This window comes from Chiloscyllium plagiosum, unplaced genomic scaffold (genome assembly GCF_037043375.1).
Source record: "Chiloscyllium plagiosum isolate Xiang-an unplaced genomic scaffold, Cpla_swu_hap1 HiC_scaffold_8, whole genome shotgun sequence".
Classification (NCBI taxonomy): domain Eukaryota; kingdom Metazoa; phylum Chordata; class Chondrichthyes; order Orectolobiformes; family Hemiscylliidae; genus Chiloscyllium; species Chiloscyllium plagiosum.
In genome coordinates, this window is record NW_028270146.1 from 21,874,923 (window position 1) to 21,897,421 (window position 22,499).

The following is a 22,499-nucleotide window of genomic DNA, read 5'->3' on the forward strand; positions in this document are numbered from 1 at the left end:
ATGTTCTCCCTGTGTCAATGTGCAGTTTGCATATTCTCCCTGTGTCCGTGTGGAGTTTACATGTTCTCCGTGTGTCAGTGTCGAGTTTACATGTTTGCCCTGTGCCAGTGCGCAGTTTGCATGTTCCCCCCGTGTCTGTGTGCAGTTTGCATGTTCTCCCCATGTCAGTGTGGAGATTGCATGTGCTCCCTGTATCTGTGTGCAGTTTGCGTGTTCTCCCTGTGTCTGTGTGTAGTTTGCATGTTCTCCTTATGTCAGTGTGGGGTTTGCATGTTCTCCCCATGTCAGTGTAGAGATTGCATGTGCTCCCTGTATCTGTGTGCAGTTTGCATGTTCTCCCTGTGTCAGTGTGGAGTTTGTATGTTCTCCCTGTGTCTGTGTGTAGTTAGCATGTTCTACCCATGTCATCGTGCAGTTTGCATGTTCTCCCTGTGTCAATGTGGAGTTAGCATGTTCTCCCGGTGTCAGTGTACAGTTTGCATGTTCTCCCCGTGTCTGTGTGGAGTTTGCATGTTCTCCCCATGTCAATGTGTAGTTTGCATGTTCTCCCCATGTCTGTGTGCAGTTTGCATGTTCTCCCTGTGTCTGTGTGTAGTTTGCATGTTCTCCCCATGTCATTGTGCAGTTTGCATGTTCTCTCTGTGTCAATGTAGAGTTTGCATGTTCTCCCAGTGTCAGTGTACAGTTTGCATGTTCTCCCCGTGTCTCTTTGGAGTTTGCATGTTCTCCCCATGTCAATGTGTAGTTTGCATGTTCTCCCTGTGTTAGTGTAGAGTTTGCATGTTCACCCCATGCCTGTGTATAGCTTGCCTGTTCTCCCTGTGTCAGTGTGGAGTTTGCAGGTTCTCCCTGCGTCTGTGTGGAGTTTGCATGTTCTCCCCATGTCTGTGTGGAGTTTGCATGCTCTCCCTGTGCCAGGGTACAGTTTGCATATTCTCCCTGTACGAGTGTGGAGTTTACATTTTCTCCGTGTATCAGTGTGGAGTTTACATTTTTGCCCTGTATCAGTATGTAGTTTGCATGTTCTACCAGTGTGAGTGTGCAGTTTGCATGTTCTCCCCATGTCAGTGTGGAGTTTTCATGTCCTCCCTGTGTCTGTGTGCAGTTTGCATGTTCTCCCTGTGTCAGTGTGGAGTTTGCATGTTCTCCCCATGTCAGTGTGCAGTTTGCATATTCTCCCTGTATCAGTGTGGAGTTTGCATGTTCACCCTGTGCCAGTGTAGAGTGTACATGTTCTTCCCGTGTCTGTGTGGAGTTTGCATATTTTCCCGGTGTCCGTGTGGAGTTTGTATGTTCTCCCTGTGTCTGTGTGTAGTTTGCATGTTCTCCCCATGTCATTGTGCAGTTCGCATGTTCTCCCTGTGTCAATGTAGAGTTTGCATGTTCGCCCAGTGTCAGTGTACAGTTTGCATGTACTCCCCGTTTCTGTGTGGAGTTTGCATGTTCTCCCCACGTCAATGTGTAGTTTGCATGTTCTCCTCGTGTCTGTGTGCAGTTTGCATGTTCTCCCAGTTTTAGTGTAGAGTTTGCATGTTCTCCCTGTGTCTGTGTGCGGTTTGCATGTTCCCCCTGGGTCTGCGTGGAGTTTACATGTTCTCCCTGTGTCATTGTGAAGTTTGCATGTTCTCCCTGTATCTGTGAGAAATTTACATGTTCTCCCTGTGCCATGTGCAATTTGCATGTTCTCCTGTGTCTGTGTGCAGTTTGCATGTTCTCCTTATGTCAGTGTGGAGTTTGCATGTTCTCCCTGTGTCAGTGTGGAGTTTGCATGTTTTCCCCATGTCTGCGTGGAGTTTGTATGTTCTCCCCATGCCTGTGTGTAGTTTGCCTGTTCTCCCTGTGTCAGTGTGGAGTTTGCAAGTTCTCCCTGCATCTGTGTGGAGTTTGCATGTTCTCCCCATGTGTGTGTGGAGTTTGCATGCTCTCCCTGTGCCAGGGTACAGTTTGCATGTTCTCCCAGTGTCAGTGTGCAGATTTCATATTCTCCCTGTATGCGTGTGGAGTGTACATGTTCTCCGTGTATCAGTGTGGAGTTTACATTTTTGCCCTGTATCAGTATGTAGTTTGCATGTTCTACCAGTGTGAATGTGCAGTTTGCATGTTCTCCCCATGTCAGTGTGGAGTTTGCATGTCCTCCCTGTGTCTGTGTGCAGTTTGCATGTTCTCCCTGTGTCAGTGTGGAGTTTGCATGTTATAACCATGTAAGTGTGCAGTTTGCATATTCTTGCTACATCAGTGTGGAGTTTGCATGTTCACCCTGTGCCAGTGTAGAGTGTGCATGTTCTTCCCGTGTCTGTGTGGAGTTTGCATATTTTCCTGGTGACCGTGTGGAGTTTGCATGTTCTCCCCATGTCAGTGTAGAGTTTGCATGTTCTCCCTGTGTCAGTGTGCAGTTTGCATGTTCTCCCCATGTATGTGTGGAGTTTGCATGTCCTCTCTGTGTCTGTGTGCAGTTTGCATGTTCTCCCAGTGTCAGTGTGGAGTTGGCATGTTCTTCCCATGTCAGTGTGCAGTTTGCATATTCTCCCTGTATCAGTGTGGAGTTTGCATGTTCTCCCTGTGCCAGTGTAGAGTGTACATGTTCTTCCCGTGTCTGTGTCGAGTTTGCATGTTTTCCCGCTGTCCGTGTGGAGTTTGCATGTTCTCCCCATGTATGTGTCGAGTTTGCATGTTCGCCCAGTGTCAGTGTGCAGTTTGCATGTTCTCCTGTGTCTGTGTGCAGTTTGCATGTTCTCCTTATGTCAGTGTGGAGTTTGCATGTTCTCCCCATGTCAGTGTAGAGATTGCATGTGCTCCCTGTATCTGTGTGCAGTTTGCATGTTCTCCTTGTGTCAGTGTGGAGTTTGTATGTTCTCCCTGTGTCTGTGTGTAGTTTGCATGTTCTCCCCATGTCATCGTGCAGTTTGCATGTTCTCCCTGTGTCAATGTGGAGTTAGCATGTTCTCCCGGTGTCAGTGTACAGTTTGCATGTTCTCCCCGTGTCTGTGTGGAGTTTGCATTTTATCCCCATGTCAATGTGTAGTTTGCATGTTCTCCCCATGTCTATGTGCAATTTGCATGTTCTCCCTGTGTTAGTGTAGAGTTTGCATGTTCACCCTGTGTCTGTGTGTAGTTTGCACGTTCTCCCCATGTCATTGTGCAGTTTGCATGTTCTCCCTGTGTCAATGTAGAGTTTGCATGTTCTCCCAGTGTCAATGTAGAGTTGACATGTTCTCCCCGTGTCTGTGTGGAGTTTGCATGTTCTCCCCATGTCAATGTGTAGTTTGCATGTTCTCCCTGTGTCTGTGTGCAGTTTGAATGTTCTCCCTGTGTTAGTGTAGAGTTTGCATGTTCTCCCTGTGTCTGTGTGTAGTTTGCATGTTCTCCCCATGTCATTGTGCAGTTTGCATGTTCGCACTGCGGCAGTGTGGAGTTTGCATGTTTTCCCCATGTCTGCGTAGAGTTTGTATGTTCTCCCCATGCCTGTGTGTAGCTTGCCTGTTCTCCCTGTGTCAGTGTGGAGTTTGCAGGTTCTCCCTGCATCTGTGTGGAGTTTGCATGTTCTCCCCATGTCTGTGTGGAGTTTGCATGCTCTCCCTGTGCCAGGGTACAGTTTGCATGTTCTCCCAGTGTCAGTGTGCAGATTCCATATTCTCCCTGTATGCGTGTGGAGTGTACATGTTCTCCGTGTATCATTGTGGAGTTTACATGTTTGCCCTGTATCAGTATGTAGTTTGCATGTTCTACCAGTGTGAATGTGCAGTTTGCATGTTATCCCCATGTCAGTGTGGAGTTTGCATGTCCTCCCTGTGTCTGTGTGCAGTTTGCATGTTCACCCTGTGCCAGTGTAGAGTGTACATGTTCTTCCCGTGTCTGTGTGGAGTTTGCATATTTTCCCGGTGTCCGTGTGGAGTTTGTATGTTCTCCCTGTGTCTGTGTGTAGTTTGCATGTTCTCCCCATGTCATTGTGCAGTTCGCATGTTCTCCCTGTGTCAATGTAGAGTTTGCATGTTCGCCCAGTGTCAGTGTACAGTTTGCATGTACTCCCCGTTTCTGTGTGGAGTTTGCATGTTCTCCCCACGTCAATGTGTAGTTTGCATGTTCTCCTCGTGTCTGTGTGCAGTTTGCATGTTCTCCCAGTTTTAGTGTAGAGTTTGCATGTTCTCCCTGTGTCTGTGTGCGGTTTGCATGTTCCCCCTGGGTCTGCGTGGAGTTTACATGTTCTCCCTGTGTCATTGTGAAGTTTGCATGTTCTCCCTGTATCTGTGAGAAATTTACATGTTCTCCCTGTGCCATGTGCAATTTGCATGTTCTCCTGTGTCTGTGTGCAGTTTGCATGTTCTCCTTATGTCAGTGTGGAGTTTGCATGTTCTCCCTGTGTCAGTGTGGAGTTTGCATGTTTTCCCCATGTCTGCGTGGAGTTTGTATGTTCTCCCCATGCCTGTGTGTAGTTTGCCTGTTCTCCCTGTGTCAGTGTGGAGTTTGCAAGTTCTCCCTGCATCTGTGTGGAGTTTGCATGTTCTCCCCATGTGTGTGTGGAGTTTGCATGCTCTCCCTGTGCCAGGGTACAGTTTGCATGTTCTCCCAGTGTCAGTGTGCAGATTTCATATTCTCCCTGTATGCGTGTGGAGTGTACATGTTCTCCGTGTATCAGTGTGGAGTTTACATTTTTGCCCTGTATCAGTATGTAGTTTGCATGTTCTACCAGTGTGAATGTGCAGTTTGCATGTTCTCCCCATGTCAGTGTGGAGTTTGCATGTCCTCCCTGTGTCTGTGTGCAGTTTGCATGTTCTCCCTGTGTCAGTGTGGAGTTTGCATGTTATAACCATGTAAGTGTGCAGTTTGCATATTCTTGCTACATCAGTGTGGAGTTTGCATGTTCACCCTGTGCCAGTGTAGAGTGTGCATGTTCTTCCCGTGTCTGTGTGGAGTTTGCATATTTTCCTGGTGACCGTGTGGAGTTTGCATGTTCTCCCCATGTCAGTGTAGAGTTTGCATGTTCTCCCTGTGTCAGTGTGCAGTTTGCATGTTCTCCCCATGTATGTGTGGAGTTTGCATGTCCTCTCTGTGTCTGTGTGCAGTTTGCATGTTCTCCCAGTGTCAGTGTGGAGTTGGCATGTTCTTCCCATGTCAGTGTGCAGTTTGCATATTCTCCCTGTATCAGTGTGGAGTTTGCATGTTCTCCCTGTGCCAGTGTAGAGTGTACATGTTCTTCCCGTGTCTGTGTCGAGTTTGCATGTTTTCCCGCTGTCCGTGTGGAGTTTGCATGTTCTCCCCATGTATGTGTCGAGTTTGCATGTTCGCCCAGTGTCAGTGTGCAGTTTGCATGTTCTCCTGTGTCTGTGTGCAGTTTGCATGTTCTCCTTATGTCAGTGTGGAGTTTGCATGTTCTCCCCATGTCAGTGTAGAGATTGCATGTGCTCCCTGTATCTGTGTGCAGTTTGCATGTTCTCCTTGTGTCAGTGTGGAGTTTGTATGTTCTCCCTGTGTCTGTGTGTAGTTTGCATGTTCTCCCCATGTCATCGTGCAGTTTGCATGTTCTCCCTGTGTCAATGTGGAGTTAGCATGTTCTCCCAGTGTCAGTGTACAGTTTGCATGTTCTCCCCGTGTCTGTGTGGAGTTTGCATTTTATCCCCATGTCAATGTGTAGTTTGCATGTTCTCCCCATGTCTATGTGCAGTTTGCATGTTCTCCCTGTGTTAGTGTAGAGTTTGCATGTTCACCCTGTGTCTGTGTGTAGTTTGCACGTTCTCCCCATGTCATTGTGCAGTTTGCATGTTCTCCCTGTGTCAATGTAGAGTTTGCATGTTCTCCCAGTGTCAATGTAGAGTTGACATGTTCTCCCCGTGTCTGTGTGGAGTTTGCATGTTCTCCCCATGTCAATGTGTAGTTTGCATGTTCTCCCTGTGTCTGTGTGCAGTTTGCATGTTCTCCCTGTGTTAGTGTAGAGTTTGCATTTTCTCCCTGTGTCTGTGTGCAGTTTGAATGTTCTCCCTGTGTTAGTGTAGAGTTTGCATGTTCTCCCTGTGTCTGTGTGTAGTTTGCATGTTCTCCCCATGTCATTGTGCAGTTTGCATGTTCGCACTGCGGCAGTGTGGAGTTTGCATGTTTTCCCCATGTCTGCGTAGAGTTTGTATGTTCTCCCCATGCCTGTGTGTAGCTTGCCTGTTCTCCCTGTGTCAGTGTGGAGTTTGCAGGTTCTCCCTGCACCTGTGTGGAGTTTGCATGTTCTCCCCATGTCTGTGTGGAGTTTGCATGCTCTCCCTGTGCCAGGATACAGTTTGCATGTTCTCCCAGTGTCAGTGTGCAGATTCCATATTCTCCCTGTATGCGTGTGGAGTGTACATGTTCTCCGTGTATCATTGTGGAGTTTACATGTTTGCCCTGTATCAGTATGTAGTTTGCATGTTCTACCAGTGTGAATGTGCAGTTTGCATGTTATCCCCATGTCAGTGTGGAGTTTGCATGTCCTCCCTGTGTCTGTGTGCAGTTTGCATGTTCTCCCTGTGTCAGTGTGGAGTTTGCATGTTATACCCATGTCAGTGTGCAGTTTGCATATTCTCCCTACATCAGTGTGGAGTTTGCATGTTTACCCTGTGCCAGTGTAGAGTGTGCATGTTCTTCCCGTGTCTGTGTGGAGTTTGCATATTTTCCCGGTGTCCGTGTGGAGTTTGCATGTTCTCCCCATGTCAGTGTAGAGTTTGCATGTTCTCCCTGTGTCAGTGTGCAGTTTGCATGTTCTCCCCATGTATGTGTGGAGTTTGCATGTCCTCCCTGTGTCTGTGTGCAGTTTGCATGTTCTCCCTGTATCAGTGTGGAGTTTGCATGTTCTTCCCATGTCAGTGTGCAGTTTGCATATTCGCCCTGTGTCAGTGTGCAGTTTGCAAGTTTCCCCACATGTATGTGTGGAGTTTGCATGTCCTTCATGTGTCTGTGTGCAGTTTGCATGTTCTCCCTGTATCAGTGTGGAGTTTGCATGTTCTTCCCATGTCAGTGTGCAGTTTGCATATTCTCCCTGTATCAGTGTGGAGTTTGCATGTTCACCCTGTGCCAGTGTAGAGTGTGCATGTTCTTCCCGTGTCTGTGTGGAGTTTGCATGTTCTCCCTGTGTCTGTGTGCAGTTTGCATGTTCTCCTTATGTCAGTGTGGAGTTTGCATGTTCTCCCCATGTCAGTGTAGAGATTGCATGTGCTCCCTGTATCTGTGTGCAGTTTGCATGTTCTCCTTGTGTCAGTGTGGAGTTTGTATGTTCTCCCTGTGTCTGTGTGTAGTTTGCATGTTCTCCTTATGTCAGTGTGGAGTTTGCATGTTCTCCCTGTGTCTGTGTGGAGTTTGCATGTTCTCCCTGTGCCAGGGTACAGTTTGTATATTCTCCCTGTATGAGTGTAGAGTTTACATTTTCTCCGTGTATCAGTGTGGAGTTTACATGTTTGCCCTGTATCAGTATGTAGTTTGCATGTTCTACCAGTGTGAGTGTGCAGTTTGCATGTTCTCCCTGTGTCAATGTAGAGTTTGCATGTCCTCCCTGCGTCTGTGTGCAGTTCGCATGTTCTCCCTGTGTCAGTGTGGAGTTTGCATGTTCTCCCCATGTCAGTGTGCAGTTTGCATATTCTCCCTGTATCAGTGTGGAGTTTGCATGTTCACCCTGTGCCAGTGTAGAGTGTGCATGTTCTTCCCGTGTCTGTGTGGAGTTTGCATGTTCTCCCCATGTCATTGTACAGTTCGCATGTTCTCCCTGTGTCAATGTAGAGTTTGCATGTTCGCCCAGTGTCAGTGTACAGTTTGCATGTTCTCCCCGTGTCTGTGTGTAGTTTGCATGTTCTCCACATGTCAATGTGTAGTTTGCATGTTCTCCCCGTGTCTGTGTGCAGTTTGCATGTTCTCCCTGTTTTAATGTAGAGTTTGCATGTTCTCCCTGTGTCTGTGTGCGGTTTGCATGTTCTCCCCGTGTCTGTGTGGAGTTTGCATGTTCCCCCTGCGTCTGCGTGGAGTTCGCATGTTCTCCCTGTATCTGTGAGAAGTTTACATGTTCGCCCTGTGCCATGTGCAATTTGCATGTTCTCCTGTGTCTGTGTGCAGTTTGCATGTTCTCTTTATGTCAGTGTGGAGTTTGCATATTCTCCCTGTATCAGTGTGGAGTTTGCATGTTTTCCCAAAGTCTGCGTGGAGTTTGTATGTTCTCCCGATGCCTGTGTGTAGTTTGCCTGTTCTCCCTGTGTCAGTGTGGAGTTTGCAGGTTCTCCCTGCATCTGTGTGGAGTTTGCATGTTCTCCCCATGTCTGTGTGGAGTTTGCATGTTCTCCCTGTGCCAGGATACAGTTTGCATGTTCTCCCAGTGTCAGTGTGCAGATTTCATATTCTCCCTGTATGCGTGTGGAGTGTACATGTTCTCCGTGTATCATTGTGGAGTTTACATGTTTGCCCTGTATCAGTATGTAGTTTGCATGTTCTACCAGTGTGAGTGTGCAGTTTGCATGTTCTCCCCATGTCAGTGTGGAGTTTGCATGTCCTCCCTGTGTCTGTGTGCAGTTTGCATGTTCTCCCCATGTCAGTGTGCAGTTTGCATGTTCTCCCCATGTCAGTGTGCAGTTTGCATATTCTCCCTGTATCAGTGTGGAGTTTGCATGTTCACCCCGTGCCAGTGTAGAGTGTGCATGTTCTTCCCGTGTCTGTGTGGAGTTTGTATGTTCTCCCTGTGTCTGTGTGTAGTTTGCATGTTCTCCCCATGTCATTGTGCAGTTTGCATGTTCTCCCTGTGTCAGTGTAGAGTTTGCATGTTCTACCAGTGTCAGTGTACAGTTTGCATGTTCTCCCCGTGTCTGTGTGGAGCTTGCATGTACTCCCCATGTCAATGTGTAGTTTGCATGTTCTCCCCGTGCCTGTGTGCAGTTTGCATGTTCTCCCTGTGTTAGTGTAGATTTTGCATGTTTTCCCTGTGTCTGTGTGCGGTTTGCATGTTCTCCCCGTGTCTGTGTGGAGTTGCAAGTTCCCCCTGCGTCTGCGTGGAGTTTGCATGTTCTCCCTGTGTCAGTGTGGAGTTCGCATGTTCTCCCGGTATCTGCGAGACGTTTACATGTTCTCCCTGTGCCATGTGCAATTTGCATGTTCTCCTGTGTCTGTGTGCAGTTTGCATGTTCTCCTTATGTCAGTGTAGAGTTTGCATGTTCTCCCTGTGTCAGTGTGGAGTTTGCATGTTTTCCCCATGTCTGCGAGGAGTTTGTATGTTCTCCCCATGCCTGTGTGTAGTTTGCCTGTTCTCCCTGTGTCAGTGTGGAGTATTGCAGGTTCTCCCTGCATCTGTGTGGAGTTTGCATGTTCTCCCCATGTCTGTGTGGAGTTTGCATGCTCTCCCTGTGCCAGGGTACAGTTTGCATGTTCTCCCAGTGTCAGTGTGCAGATTTCATATTCTCCCTATATGCGCGTGGAGTTTACATGTTCTCCATGTATCAGTGTGGAGTTTACATGTTTGCCCTGTATCAGTATGTAGTTTGCATGTTCTACCAGTGTGAATGTGCAGTTTGCATGTTCTCCCCATGTACGTGTGGAGTTTGCATGTCCTCCCTGTGTCTGTGTGCAGTTTGCATGTTCTCCCTGTGTCAGTGTGGAGTTTGCAGATTCTCCCCATATCAGTGTGCAGTTTGCATGTTCTCCCCATGTCAGTGTGGAGTTTGCATGTCCTCCCTGTGTCTGTGTGCAGTTTGCATGTTCTCCCTGTGTCTGTGTGGAGTTTGCATGTTCTCCCCATGTCTGTGTGGAGTTTGCATGCTCTCCCTGTGCCAGTGTAGAGTGTGCATGTTCTTCCCGTGTCTGTGTGGAGTTTGCATATTTTCCCGGTGTCCGTGTGGAGTTTGCATGTTCTCCCCATGTCAGTGTAGAGTTTGCATGTTCTCCCTGTGTCAGTGTGCAGTTTGCATGTTCTCCCCATGTATGTGTGGAGTTTGCATGTCCTCCCTGTGTCTGTGTGCAGTTTGCATGTTCTCCCTGTGTCAGTGTGGAGTTTGCATGTTCACCCTGTGCCAGTGTAGAGTTTGCATGTTCTCCCTGTGTCAGTGTGCAGTTTGCATGTTCTCCCCATGTATGTGTCGAGTTTGCATGTTCGCCCAGTTTCAGTGTGCAGTTTGCATGTTCTCCTGTGTCTGTGTGCAGTTTCCATGATCTCCTTATGTCAGTGTGCAGTTTGCATGTTCTCCCCATGTATGTGTCGAGTTTGCATGTTTGCCCTGTATCAGTATGTAGTTTGCATGTTCTACCAGTGTGAGTGTGCAGTTTGCATGTTCTCCCCATGTCAGTGTGGAGTTTGCATGTCCTCCCTGTGTCTGTGTGCAGTTTGCATGTTCTCCCTGTGTCAGTGTGGAGTTTGCATGTTTTCCCCATGTCTGTATGGAGTTTGCATGTTCACCCCATGCCTGTGTGTAGTTTGCCTGTTCTCCCCGTGTCAGTGTGGAGTTTGCAGGTTCTCCCTGCGTCTGTGTGGAGTTTGCATGTTCTCCCCATGTCTGTGTGGAATTTGCACGCTCTCCCTGTGCCAGGGTACAGCTTGCATGTTCTCCCTCTGTCAGTGTGCAGATTGCATATTCTCCCTGTATGAGTGTGGAGTTTGCATGTTCTCCGTGTATCAGTGTGGAGTTAACATGTTTGCCCTGTATCAGTATGTAGTTTGCATGTTCTACCATTGTGAGTGTGCAGTTTGCATGTTCTCCCCATGTCAGTGTGGAGTTTGCATGTCCTCCCTGTGTCTGTGTGCAGTTTGCATGTTCTCCCCATGTCAGTGTGCAGTTTGCATGTTCTCCCCATGTCAGTGTGCAGTTTGCATATTCTCCCTGTATCAGTGTGGAGTTTGCATGTTCACCCCGTGCCAGTGTAGAGTGTGCATGTTCTTCCCGTGTCTGTGTGGAGTTTGCATGTTTTCCCGGTGTCCGTGTGGAGTTTGTATGTTCTCCCTGTGTCTGTGTGTAGTTTGCATGTTCTCCCTGTGTCAATGTAGAGTTTGCATGTTCTCCCAGTGTCAGTGTACAGTTTGCATGTTCTCCCCGTGTCTGTGTGGAGCTTGCATGTTCTCCCCATGTCAATGTGTAGTTTGCATGTTCTCCCCGTGTCTGTGTGCAGTTTGCATGTTCTCCCTGTGTTAGTGTAGAGTTTGCATGTTCTCCCTGTGTCTGTGTGCGGTTTGCATGTTCTCCCCGTGTCTGTGTGGAGTTGCATGTTCCTCCTGCGTCTGCGTGGAGTTTGCATGTTCTCCCTGTGTCAGTGTGGAATTCACATGTTCTCCCTGTATCTGTGAGAAGTTTACATGTTCTCCCTGTGCCATGTGCAATTTGCATGTTCTCCTGTGTCTGTGTGCAGTTTGCATGTTCTCCTTATGTCAGTGTGGAGTTTGCATGTTCTCCCTGTGTCAGTGTGGAGTTTGCATGTTTTCCCCATGTCTGTGTGGAGTCTGTATGTTCTCCCCATGTCTGTGTGGAGTTTGCATGTTCTCCCCATGTCTGTGTGGAGTTTGCATGTTCGCCCTGTGTCAATGTGGTTTTTGCATGTTCTCCCTGTGTCTGTGTGGAGTTTGCATGTTCTCCCCATGTCTGTGTGAAGTTGGCATGTTCCCCCTGTGTCTGCAAGAAGTTTGCATGTTCTCCCCATGACTGTGTTGTATTTGCATATTCTCCCCATGGCAGTGTGTTGTTTGTATGTTCTCCCTGTGTCAGTGTGGAATTTGAATGTTCTCCCCATGTCTGTGTGGAGTTTGCATGTTCTCCTCATGTCTGTGTGGAGTTTGCATGTTCTCCCTGTTCCAGTGTACAGTTTGCATGTTCTCCCTGTGTCAGTGTGGAGTTTGCATGTTCTCCCCATGTCAGTGTAGAGATTGCATGTTCTCCGTGTGTCAGTGTCGAGTTTATATGTTTGCCCTGAGTCAGTGCGCAGTTTGCATGTTCTCCCCGTGTCTGAGTGCAGTTTGCATGTTTTCCCTATGTCAGTGTAGAGATTGCATGTGCTCCCTGTATCTGTGTGCAGTTTGCATGTTCTCCCTGTGTCACTGTGGAGTTTGTATGTTCTCCCTGTGTCTGTGAGTAGTTTGCATGATCTCCCATGTCATTGTGCAGTTTGCATGTTCTCCCTGTGTCAATGTAGAGTTTGCATGTTCTCCCAGTGTCAGTGTACAGTTTGCATGTTCTCCCCGTGTCTGTGTGGAGTTTGCATGTTCTCCCCATGTCAATGTGTAGTTGGCATGTTCTCCCCGTGTCTGTGTGCAGTTTGCATGTTCTCCCTGTGTTAGTATAGAGTTTTCATGTTCTCCCTGTGTCTGTGTGGAGTTTGCATATTCTCCCTGTGTCAGTGTGGAATTTGCATGTTCTCCCCATGTCTGTGTGGAGTTGGCATGTTCCCCCCGTGTCTGCAAGGAGTATGCATGTTCTCCCCATTTCTGTGTGGAGTTTGTATGTTCTCCCCGTGTCTGAGTGCAGTTTGCATGTTTTCCCCATGCATGTGTAGAGATTGCATGTGCTCCCTGTATCTGTGTGCAGTTTGCATGTTCTCCCTGTGTCAGTGTGGAGTTTGCATGTTCTCCCTGTGTATGTGTGGAGTTTGCATGTTCTCTCCATGTCTGTGTGGAGTTTGCATGTTCGCCCTGTGTCAATGTGGTTTTTGCATGTTCTCCCTGTGTCTGTGTGGAGTTTGCATGTTCTCCCCATGTCTGTGTGGAGTTGGCATGTTCCCCCTGTGTCTGCAAGGAGTATGCATGTTCTCCCCATTTCTGTGTGGAGTTTGCATGTTCTCCCTGTGTCTGTGTTGTATTTACATATTCTCCCCATGGCAGTGTGGAGTTTGTATGTTCTCCCTGTGTCAGTGTGGAATTTGAATGTTCTCCCCATGTCTGTGTGGAGTTTGCATGTTCTCCTCATGTCTGTGTGGAGTTTGCATGTTCTCCCTGTTCCAGTGTACAGTTTGCATGTTCTCCCTGTGTCAATGTGCAGTTTTCATATTCTCCCTGTGTCCGTGTGGAGTTTACATGTTCTCCGTGTGTCAGTGTCGAGTTTATATGTTTGCCCTGTGCCAGTGCACAGTTTGCATGTTCTCCCCGTGTCTGAGTGCAGTTTGCATGTTTTCCTCATGTCTGTTTAGAGATTGCATGTGCTCCCTGTATCTGTGTGCAGTTTGCATGTTCTCCCTGTGTCAGTGTGGATTTTTTATGTTCTCCCTGTGTGTGTGAGTAGTTTGCATGTTCTCCCCATGTCATTGTGCAGTTTGCATGTTCTCCCTGTGTCAATGTAGAGTTTGCATGTTCTCCCAGTGTCAGTGTACGGTTTGCATGTTCTCCCCGTGTCTGTGTGGAGTTTGCATGTTCTCCCCATGTCAATGTGTAATTTGCATGTTCTCCCCGTGTCTGTGTGCAGTTTGCATGTTCTCCCTGTGTTAGTGTAGAGTTTGCATGTTCTCCCTGTGTCTGTGTGGGGTTTGCATGTTTTCCCCATGTCTGTGTGGAGTTTGCATGTTCTCCTTGTACCAGTAAACAGTTTGCATGTTCCCCCTGTGTCAATGTGCAGTTTGCATATTCTCCCTGTGTCCATGTGGAGTTTACATGTTTGCACTGTGTCAGTGCGCAGTTTGCATGTTTTCCCCCTGTCAGTGTGGGGTTTGCCTCGTCTCCCTGTGTTTGTGTGGAATTTGCATGTTCTCCCTGTGTCTGTGTGGACTTTGCCTGTTTTCACAGTGTCAGTGTGGAATGTGCATGTTCTCTCCATGTCAGTGTGGAGTTTGCATGTTCTCCCTCTGTCAATGTGGAGTTTGCATGTTCTCCCTGTGTATGTGTGGAGTTTGCATGTTCTCTCCATGTCTGTGTGGAGTTTGCATGTTCGCCCTGTGTCAATGTGGTTTTTGCATGTTCTCCCTGTGTCTGTGTGGAGTTTGCATGTTCTCCCCATGTCTGTGTGGAGTTGGCATGTTCCCCCTGTGTCTGCAAGGAGTATGCATGTTCTCCCCATTTCTGTGTGGAGTTTGCATGTTCTCCCTGTGTCTGTGTTGTATTTGCATATTCTCCCCATGGCAGTGTGGAGTTTGTATGTTCTCCCTGTGTCAGTGTGGAATTTGAATGTTCTCCCCATGTCTGTGTGGAGTTTGCATGTTCTCCTCATGTCTGTGTGGAGTTTGCATGTTCTCCCTGTTCCAGTGTACAGTTTGCATGTTCTCCCTGTGTCAATGTGCAGTTTTCATATTCTCCCTGTGTCCGTGTGGAGTTTACATGGTCTCCGTGTGTCAGTGTCGAGTTTATATGTTTGCCCAGTGCCAGTGCGCAGTTTGCATGTTCTCCCCGTGTCTGTGCAGAGATTGCATGTGCTCCCTGTATCTGTGTGCAGTTTGCATGTTCTCCCTGTGTCAGTGTGGAGTTTGTATGTTCTCCCTGTGTCTGTGAGTAGTTTGAATGTTCTCCCCATGTCATTGTGCAGTTTGCATGTTCTCCCTGTGTCAATGTAGAGTTTGCATGTTCTCCCTATGTCAGTATACAGTTTGCTTGTTCTCCCCGTGTCTGTGTGGAGTTTGCATGTTCTCCCCATGTCTATGTGTAGTTTGCATGTTCTCCCCGTGTCTGTGAGCAGTTTGCATGTTCTCCCTGTGTTAGTGTAGAGTTTGCATGTTCTCCCCATCTCTGTGTGCGGTTTGCATGTTCTCCCCGTGTCTGTGTGGATTTTGCATGTTCCCCCTGCGTCTGCGTGGAGTTTGCATGTTCTCCCTATGTCATTGTGGAGTTCGAATGTTCTGCCTGTATCTGTGAGAAGTTTACATGTTCGCCCTGTGCCATGTGCAATTTGCATGTTCTCCTGTGTCTGCGTGCAGTTTGCATCTTCTCCCCATGTCAGTGTGGACTTTGCATGTTCTCCCCATGTATGTGTGGAGTTTGCATGTTTTCCCCATGTCTGTATGGAGTTTGCATGTTCTCCCCATGCCTGTGTGTAGTTTGCCTGTTCTCCCTTTGTCAGTGTGGAGTTTGCAGGTTCTCCCTGCGTCTGTGTGGAGTTTGCATGTTCTCCCCATGTCTGTTTGGAATTTGCATGCTCTCCCTGTGCCAGGGTACAGTTTGCATGTTCTCCCTGTGTCAGTGTGCACATTGCATATTCTCCCTGTATGAGTGTGGAGTTTACATGTTCTCCGTGTATCAGTGTGGAGTTTACATGTTTGCCCTGTATCAGTATGTAGTTTGCATGTTCTACCAGTGTGAGTGTGCAGTTGGCATGTGCTCCCCATGTCAGTGTGGAGTTTGCATGTTCTCCCTGTGTCTGTGTGCAGTTTGCATGTTCTCCCTGTGTCAGTGTGGAGTTTGCATGTTCTCCCCATATCAGTGTGCAGATTGCATATTCTCCCTGTATCAGTGTGGAGTTTGCATGTTAACCCTGTGCCAGTGTAGAGTGTGCATGTTCTTCCTGTGTCTGTGTGGAGTTTCCATGATTTCCCGGTGTCCGTGTGGAGTTTGTATGTTCTCCCTGTGTCTGTGTGTAGTTTGCATGTTCTCCCCACGTCATTGTGCAGTTTGCATGTTCTCCCTGTGTCAATGTAGAGTTTGCATGTTCTCCCAGTGTCAGTGTACAGTTTGCATGTTCTCCCCGTGTCTGTGTGGAGCTTGCATGTTCTCCCCATGTCAATGTGTAGTTTGCATGTTCTCCCCGTGTCTGTGTGCAATTTGCATGTTCTCCCTGTGTTAGTGCAGAGTTTGCATGTTCTCCCTGTGTCTGTGTGCTGTTTGCATGTTCTCCCCGTGTCTGTGTGGAGTTTACATGTTCCCCCTGCGTCTGCGTGGAGTTTGCATGTTCTTCCCGTGTCAGTGTGGGGTTCGCATGTTCTCCCTGTATCTGTGAGAAGTTTACATGATCTCCCTGTGCCATGTGCAATTTGCATGTTCTCCTGTGTCTGTGTGCAGTTTGCATGTTCTCCTTATGTCAGTGTGGAGTTTGCATGTTCTCCCTGTGTCAGTGTGGAGTTTGCATGTTTTCCCCATGTCTGTGTGGAGTTTGTATGTTCTCCCCATGCCTGTGTGTAGTTTGCCTGTTCACCCTGTGTCAGTGTGGAGTTTGCAGGTTCTCCCTGCGTCTGTGTGGAGTTTGCATGTTCTCCCCATGTCTGTGTGGAATTTGCATGCTCTCCCTGTGCCAGGGTACAGCTTGCATGTTCTCCCTCTGTCAGTGTGCAGATTTCATATTCTCCCTGTATGAGTGTGGAGTTTGCATGTTCTCTGTGTATCAGTGTGGAGTTTACATGTTTGCCCTGTATCAGTATGTAGTTTGCATGTTCTACCAGTGTGAGTGTGCAGTCTGCATGTTCTCCCCATGTCAGTGTGGAGTTTGCATGTCCTCCCTGTGTCTGTGTGCAGTTTGCATGTTCTCCCTGTGTCAGTGTGGAGTTTGCATGTTCTCCCCATGTCAGTGTGCAGTTTGCATATTCTCCCTGTATCAGTGTGGAGTTTGCATGTTCACCCCGTGCCAGTGTAGAGTGTGCATGTTCTTCCCGTGTCTGTGTGGAGTTTGCATGTTTTCCCGGTGTCCGTGTGGAGTTTGTATGTTCTGCCTGTGTCTGTGTGTAGTTTGCATGTTCTCCCCATGTCATTGTGCAGTTTGCATGTTCTCCCTGTGTCAATGTAGAGTTTGCATGTTCTCCCAGTGTCAGTGTACAGTTTGCATGTTCTCCCCGTGTCTGTGTGGAGCTTGCATGTTCTCCCCATGTCAATGTGTAGTTTGCATGTTCTCCCCGTGTCTGTGTGCAGTTTGCATGTTCTCCCTGTGTTAGTGTAGAGTTTGCATGAACTCCCTGTGTCTGTGTGCGGTTTGCATGTTCTCCCTGTGTCTGTGTGGAGTTGCATGTTCCCCCTGCGTCTGCGTGGAGTTTGCATGTTCTCCCTGTGTCAGTGTGGAGTTCACATGTTCTCCCTGTATCTGTGAGAAGTTTACATGTTCTCCCTGTGCCATGTGCAATTTGCATGTTCTCCTGTGTCTGTGTGCAGTTTGCATGTTCTTATGTCAGTGTGGAGTTTGCATGTTCTCCCTGTGTCAGTGTGGAGTTTGCATGTTTTCCCCATGTCTGTGTGGAGTTTGTATGTTCTCCCCATGTCTGTGTGGAGTTTGCATGTTCTCCCCATGTCTGTGTGGAGTTTGCATGTTCGCCCTGTGTCAATGTGGTTTTTGCATGTTCTCCCCATGTCTGTGTGAAGTTGGCATGTTCCCCCTGTGTCTGCAAGAAGTTTGCCTGTTCTCCCCATGACTGTGTTGTATTGCATATTCTCCCCATGGCAGTGTGTTGTTTGTATGTTCTTCCTGTGTCAGTGTGGAATTTGAATGTTCTCCCCATGTCTGTGTGGAGTTTGCATGTTCTCCTCATGTCTGTGTGGAGTTTGCAGGTTCTCCCTGCGTCTGTGTGGAGTTTGCATGTTCTCCCCGTGTCTGTGTGGAGTATGCATGTTTTCCCGGTGTCCGTGTGGAGTTTGCATGTTCTCCCCATGTCAGTGTAGAGTTTGCATGTTCTCCCTGTGTCAGTGTGCAGTTTGCATGTTCTCCCCGTGTCTGTGTGGAGTTTGCATGTTTTCCCGGTGTCTGTGTGGAGTTTGCATGTTCCCCCTGCGTCTGCTTGGAGTTTGCATGTTCTCCATGTGTCAGTGTGGAGTTCGCATGTTCTCCCAGCATCTGTGAGACGTTTACATGTTCTCCCTGTGACATGTGCAATTTGCATGTTCTCCTGTGTCTGTGTGCAGTTTGCATGTTCTCCTTATGTCAGTGTGGAGTTTGCATGTTCTCCCTGTGTCAGTGTGGAGTTTGCATGTTTTCCCCATGTCTGTGTGGAGTTTGCATGTTCTCCCCATGCCTGTGTGTAGTTTGCCTGTTCTCCCTGTGTCAGTGTGGAGTTTGCATGTTCTACCAGTGTCAGTGTGCGGTTTGCATGTTCTCCCCATGTCCGTGTGGAGTTTGCATGTCCTCCCTGTGTCTGTGTGCAGTTTGCATGTTCTCGCTGTGTCAGTGTGGAGTTTGCATGTTCTCCCCATGTCAGTGTGCAGTTTGCATGTCCTCCCTGTGTCTGTGTGCAGTTTGCATGTTCTCCCTGTATCAGTGTGGAGTTTGCATGTTCTCCCCATGTCAGTGTGCAGTTTGCATGTCCTCCCTGTGTCTGTGTGCAGTTTGCATATTCTCCCTGTATCAGTGTGGAGTTTGCATGTTCACTCTGTGCCAGTATAGAGTGTGCATGTTCTTCCCGTGTCTGTGTGGAGTTTGCATGTTTTCCCGGTGTCCGTGTGCAGTTTGTATGTTCTCCCTGTGTCTGTGTGTAGTTTGCATGTTCTCCCCATGTCATTGAGCAGTTTGCATGTTCTCCCTGTGACAATGTAGAGTTTGCATGTTCTCCCGGTGTCAGTATACAGTTTGCATGTTTTCCCCGTGTCTGTGTGGAGTTTGCATGTTCTCCCCATGTCAATGCGTAGTTTGCATGTTCTCCCCGTGTCTGTGTGCAGTTTGCATGTTCTCCCTGTGTTAGTGTAGAGTTTGTATGTTCTCCCTGTGTCCGTGTGCGGTTTGCATGTTCTCCCCATGTCTGTGTGGAGTTTGCATGTTTTCCCAGTGTCAGTGTGGAGTTCACATGTTCTTCCTGTATCTGTGAGAAGTTTACATGTTCTCCCTGTGCCATGTGCAATTTGCATGTTCTCCTGTGTTTGTGTGCAGTTTGCATGTTCTCCTTATGTCAGTGTGGAGTGTGCATGTTCTCCATGTGTCAGTGTGGAGTTTGCATGTTTTCCCCATGTCTGCGAGGAGTTTGCTTGTTCTCCCTGTGTCAGTGTGGAGTTTGCAGGTTCTCCCTGCGTCTGTGTGGAGTTTGCATGTTCTCCCCATGTCTGTGTGGAGTTTGCATGCTCTCCCTGTGCCAGGGTGCAGTTTGCATGTTCTCACTGTGTCAGTGTGCAGATTGCATATCTCCCTGTATGAGTCTGGAGTTTACACGTTTGCCCTGTATCAGTATGTAGTTTGCATGTTCTACCAGTGTGAGTGTGCAGTTTGCATGTTCTCCCCATGTCTGTGTGGAGTTTGCATGTCCTCCCTATGTCTGTGTACAGTTTGCATGTTCACCCTGTGTCAGTGTGGAGTTCACATATTCTCCCTGTATCTGTGAGAAGTTTACATGTTCTCCCTGTGCCATGTGCAATTTGCATGTTCTCCTGTGTCTGTGTGCAGTTTGCATCTTCTCGCCATTTCAGTGTGGAATTTGCATATTCTCACTGTGTTAGTGTGCAGTTTGCATGTTCTCCTTATGTCAGTGTGGAGTTTGCATGTTCTCCCTGTGTCAGTGTGGAGTTTGCAGGTTCTCCCTGCGTCTGTGTGGAGTTTGCATGTTTTCCCCATGTCTGTGTGGAGTTTGCATGCTCTCCCTGTGCCAGGGTACAGTTTGCATGTTCTCCCTGTGTCAGTGTGGAGTTTGCATGTTCACCCTGTGCCAGTGTAGAGTGTGCATGTTCTTCCCGTGTCTGTGTGGAGTTTGCATGTTTTCCCGGTGTCCGTGTGGAGTTTGCATGTTCTCCCCATGTCAGTGTAGAGTTTGCATGTTTTCCCTGTGTCAGTGTGCAGTTTGCATGTTCTCCCCATGTATGTGTGGAGTTTGCATGTTCTCCCAGTGTCAGTGTGCAGTTTGCATGTTCTGCCTGTGTCAGTGTAGTTTGCATGTTCTCCCTGTGTCTGTGTGCAGTTTGCATGTTCTCCTGTGTCAGTGTGGAGCTTGCGTGTTATCCCCATGTCTGTGTGCAGTTTGCATGTTCTCCCCACGTCAGTATGGAGTTTGCATGTTCTCCCTGTGTCGGTGTGGAGTTTGCATGTTCTCCCAGTGTCAGTGTGCAGTTTGCATGTTCTCCCTGTGTCAATGCGGATTTTGCATGTTGTCCGCATGCCTGTGTGGAGTTTACATGTTTCCCCTGTGTCAGTGTGCAGGTTGCATGTTCTCCCCATGTCAGTGTGGCGTTTTCATGTCCTCCCTGTGTCTGTGTGCAGTTTGCATGTTCTCCCTGTGTCAGTGTGGAGTTTGCATGTTCATGCTGTGTCAGTGTGGAGTTTGCATGTTCTCCCTGTGCCTGTGTGGTGTTTGTCTGTTCTCCCCATGTCAATGTGGAAGTTTGCATGTTTTCTCCGTGTCTGTGTGGAGTTTGCATGTTCTCCCTGTGTCAATGTGCAGTTTGCATGTTCTCCCCATGTTTGTGTGGAGTTTGCATGTTCTCCCTGTATCTGTGCGAAGTTTACATGTTCTCCCTGTGCCAGTGTACAGTTTGCATGTTCTCCTGTGTCTGTGTGGCGTTTGCATTTTTCCCCATGTCAGTGCGCAGTTTGCATGTTCTCTCTGTGTCTACATGGAGTTTGTATGTTCTCCCTGTGTCCGTGTGCAGTTTGCAAGTTCTCCCTGTGTCAGTGTGGCGTTTGCATGTTCTCCATGTGTCTGTGTGAAGTTTGAATGTTTTCCCCGTGTCCGTGTGCAGTTTGCATGTTCCCCCTGTGTCAATGTGGAGTTTGCATGTTCTACCTGTGTCAATGTGGAGTTTGCATGTTCTCCCTGTGTCTGTGTGGAGTTTGCGTGATATCCCTGTGTCAGTGTGGAGTTTACATGTTCTCCCTGTGTCTGTGTGGAGTTTGCATGTTCCCCCTGTGTCTGTGTGCAGCTTGCATGTTCTCCCCATATCTGTGTGGAGTTTGCGTGATATCCCTGTGTCAGTGTGGAGTTTACATGTTCTCCCTGTGTCTTTGTGGAGTTTGACTGTTCTCCCTGTGTCTGTGTGGAGTTCGCATGTTCTCCCTGTGTCTGTGTGGAGTTTGCATGTTCTCCCTGTGTCTGTGTGGAGTTTGCCTGTTCTCCCTATGTCTGTGTGGAGTTTGCCTGTTCTCCATGTGTCACTGTGGAGTTTGCATGTTCTCCCTGTGTCAGTGTGGAGTTTGCATGTTCCCCCTGTGTCTGTGTGGAGTTTGCATGTTCACCTTGTGTCAGTGCGGAGTTTGTATGTTCTCCCCATGTCTGTGTGGAGTTTGCCTGTTCTCCCTGTGTCAGTGTGCAGTTTGCATGTTCCCCCTGTGTCAGTGTGGAGTTTGCATGTTCACCCTGTGTCAGTGTGGAGTTTGCATGTTCTCCCTGTGCCTGTGTGGTGTTTGTCTGTTCTCCCCATGTCAATGTGGAAGTTTGCATGTTTTCTCCGTTTCTGTGTGGAGTTTGCATGTTCTCCCTGTGTCAATGTGCAGTTTGCATGTTCTCCCCATGTTTGTGTGGAGTTTGCATGTTCTCCCTGTATCCGTGCGAAGTTTACATGTTCTCCCTGTGCCAGTGTACAGTTTGCATGTTCTCCTGTGTCTGTGTGGCGTTTGCATTTTTTTCCCCATGTCAGTGCGCAGTTTGCATGTTCTCTCTGTGTCTACATGGAGTTTGTATGTTCTCCCTGTGTCCGTGTGCAGTTTGCAAGTTCTCCCTGTGTCAGTGTGGCGTTTGCATGTTCTCCATGTGTCTGTGTGAAGTTTGCATGTTTTCCCCATGTCCGTGTGCAGTTTGCATGTTCCCCCTGTGTCAATGTGGAGTTTGCATGTTCTACCTGTGTCAATGTGGAGTTTGCATGTTCTCCCTGTGTCTGTGTGGAGATGGCGTGATATCCCTGTGTCAGTGTGGAGTTTACATGTTCTCCCTGTGTCTGTGTGGAGTTTGCATGTTCCCCCTGTGTCTGTGTGCAGCTTGCATGTTCTCCCCATATCTGTGTGGAGTTTGCGTGATATCCCTGTGTCAGTGTGGAGTTTACATGTTCTCCCTGTGTCTGTGTGGAGTTTGCATGTTCTCCCTGTGTCTGTGTGGAGTTTGCATGTTCTCCCTGTGTCTGTGTGGAGTTTGCCTGTTCTCCCTATGTCTGTGTGGAGTTTGCCTGTTCTCCCTGTGTCACTGTGGAGTTTGCATGTTCTCCCTGTGTCAGTGTGCAGTGTGCATGTTCCCCCTGTGTCTGTGTGGAGTTTGCATGTTCTCCCTGTGTCAGTGTGGAGTTTGTATGTTCTCCCCATGTCTGTGTGGAGTTTGCATGTTCTCCCCATGTCTGTGTGGAGTTTGCATGTTCTCTCTGTGTCGGTGTGCTGTTTGCATCTTCTCCCCGTGTCTGTGCGGAGTTTGCATGTTCTCCCCATGTCTGTGTGCAGTTTGCATGTTCTCCCCGTGTCAGTGTGGAGTTTGCATCTTCTCCCCGTGTCTGTGTGGAGTTTGCATGTTCTCCCCGTGTCAGTGTAGAGTTTGCATGTTCTCCCTGTGTCAGTGTGGAGTTTGCATGTTCTCCCTGTGTCTGTGTGGAGTTTGCATGTTCCCCGTGTGTATGTGCAGTTTGCATGTTCTCCGCATGTCTGTGTGGAGTTTGCATGTTCTCCCCGTGTCTGTGTGGAGTTTGCCTGTTCTCCCTGTGTCACTGTGGAGTTTGCATGTTCTCCCTGTGTCAGTGTGCAGTTTGCATGTTCCCCCTGTGTCTGTGTGGAGTCTTCATGTTCTCCCCATGTCTGTGTGGAGTTTGCGTGTTC

General features: G+C 48.3%; 5 pseudogenes; all 5 read right to left on the bottom strand.

The window, feature by feature from the left end:
• Positions 1–56: 56 nt before the first annotated feature.
• Positions 57–3,059, bottom strand: LOC148149353 (uncharacterized; annotated as a pseudogene).
• Positions 3,060–4,449: 1,390 nt separating this feature from the next.
• LOC148149354 (uncharacterized) lies at positions 4,450–5,606 on the bottom strand (annotated as a pseudogene).
• A 552-nt stretch (positions 5,607–6,158) lies between these two features.
• On the bottom strand, positions 6,159–8,875 carry LOC148149355 (uncharacterized; annotated as a pseudogene).
• A 131-nt stretch (positions 8,876–9,006) lies between these two features.
• Positions 9,007–12,888, bottom strand: LOC148149356 (uncharacterized; annotated as a pseudogene).
• Positions 12,889–14,455: 1,567 nt separating this feature from the next.
• On the bottom strand, positions 14,456–22,206 carry LOC148149357 (uncharacterized; annotated as a pseudogene).
• Between the last annotated feature and the right edge of the window lie 293 nt (positions 22,207–22,499).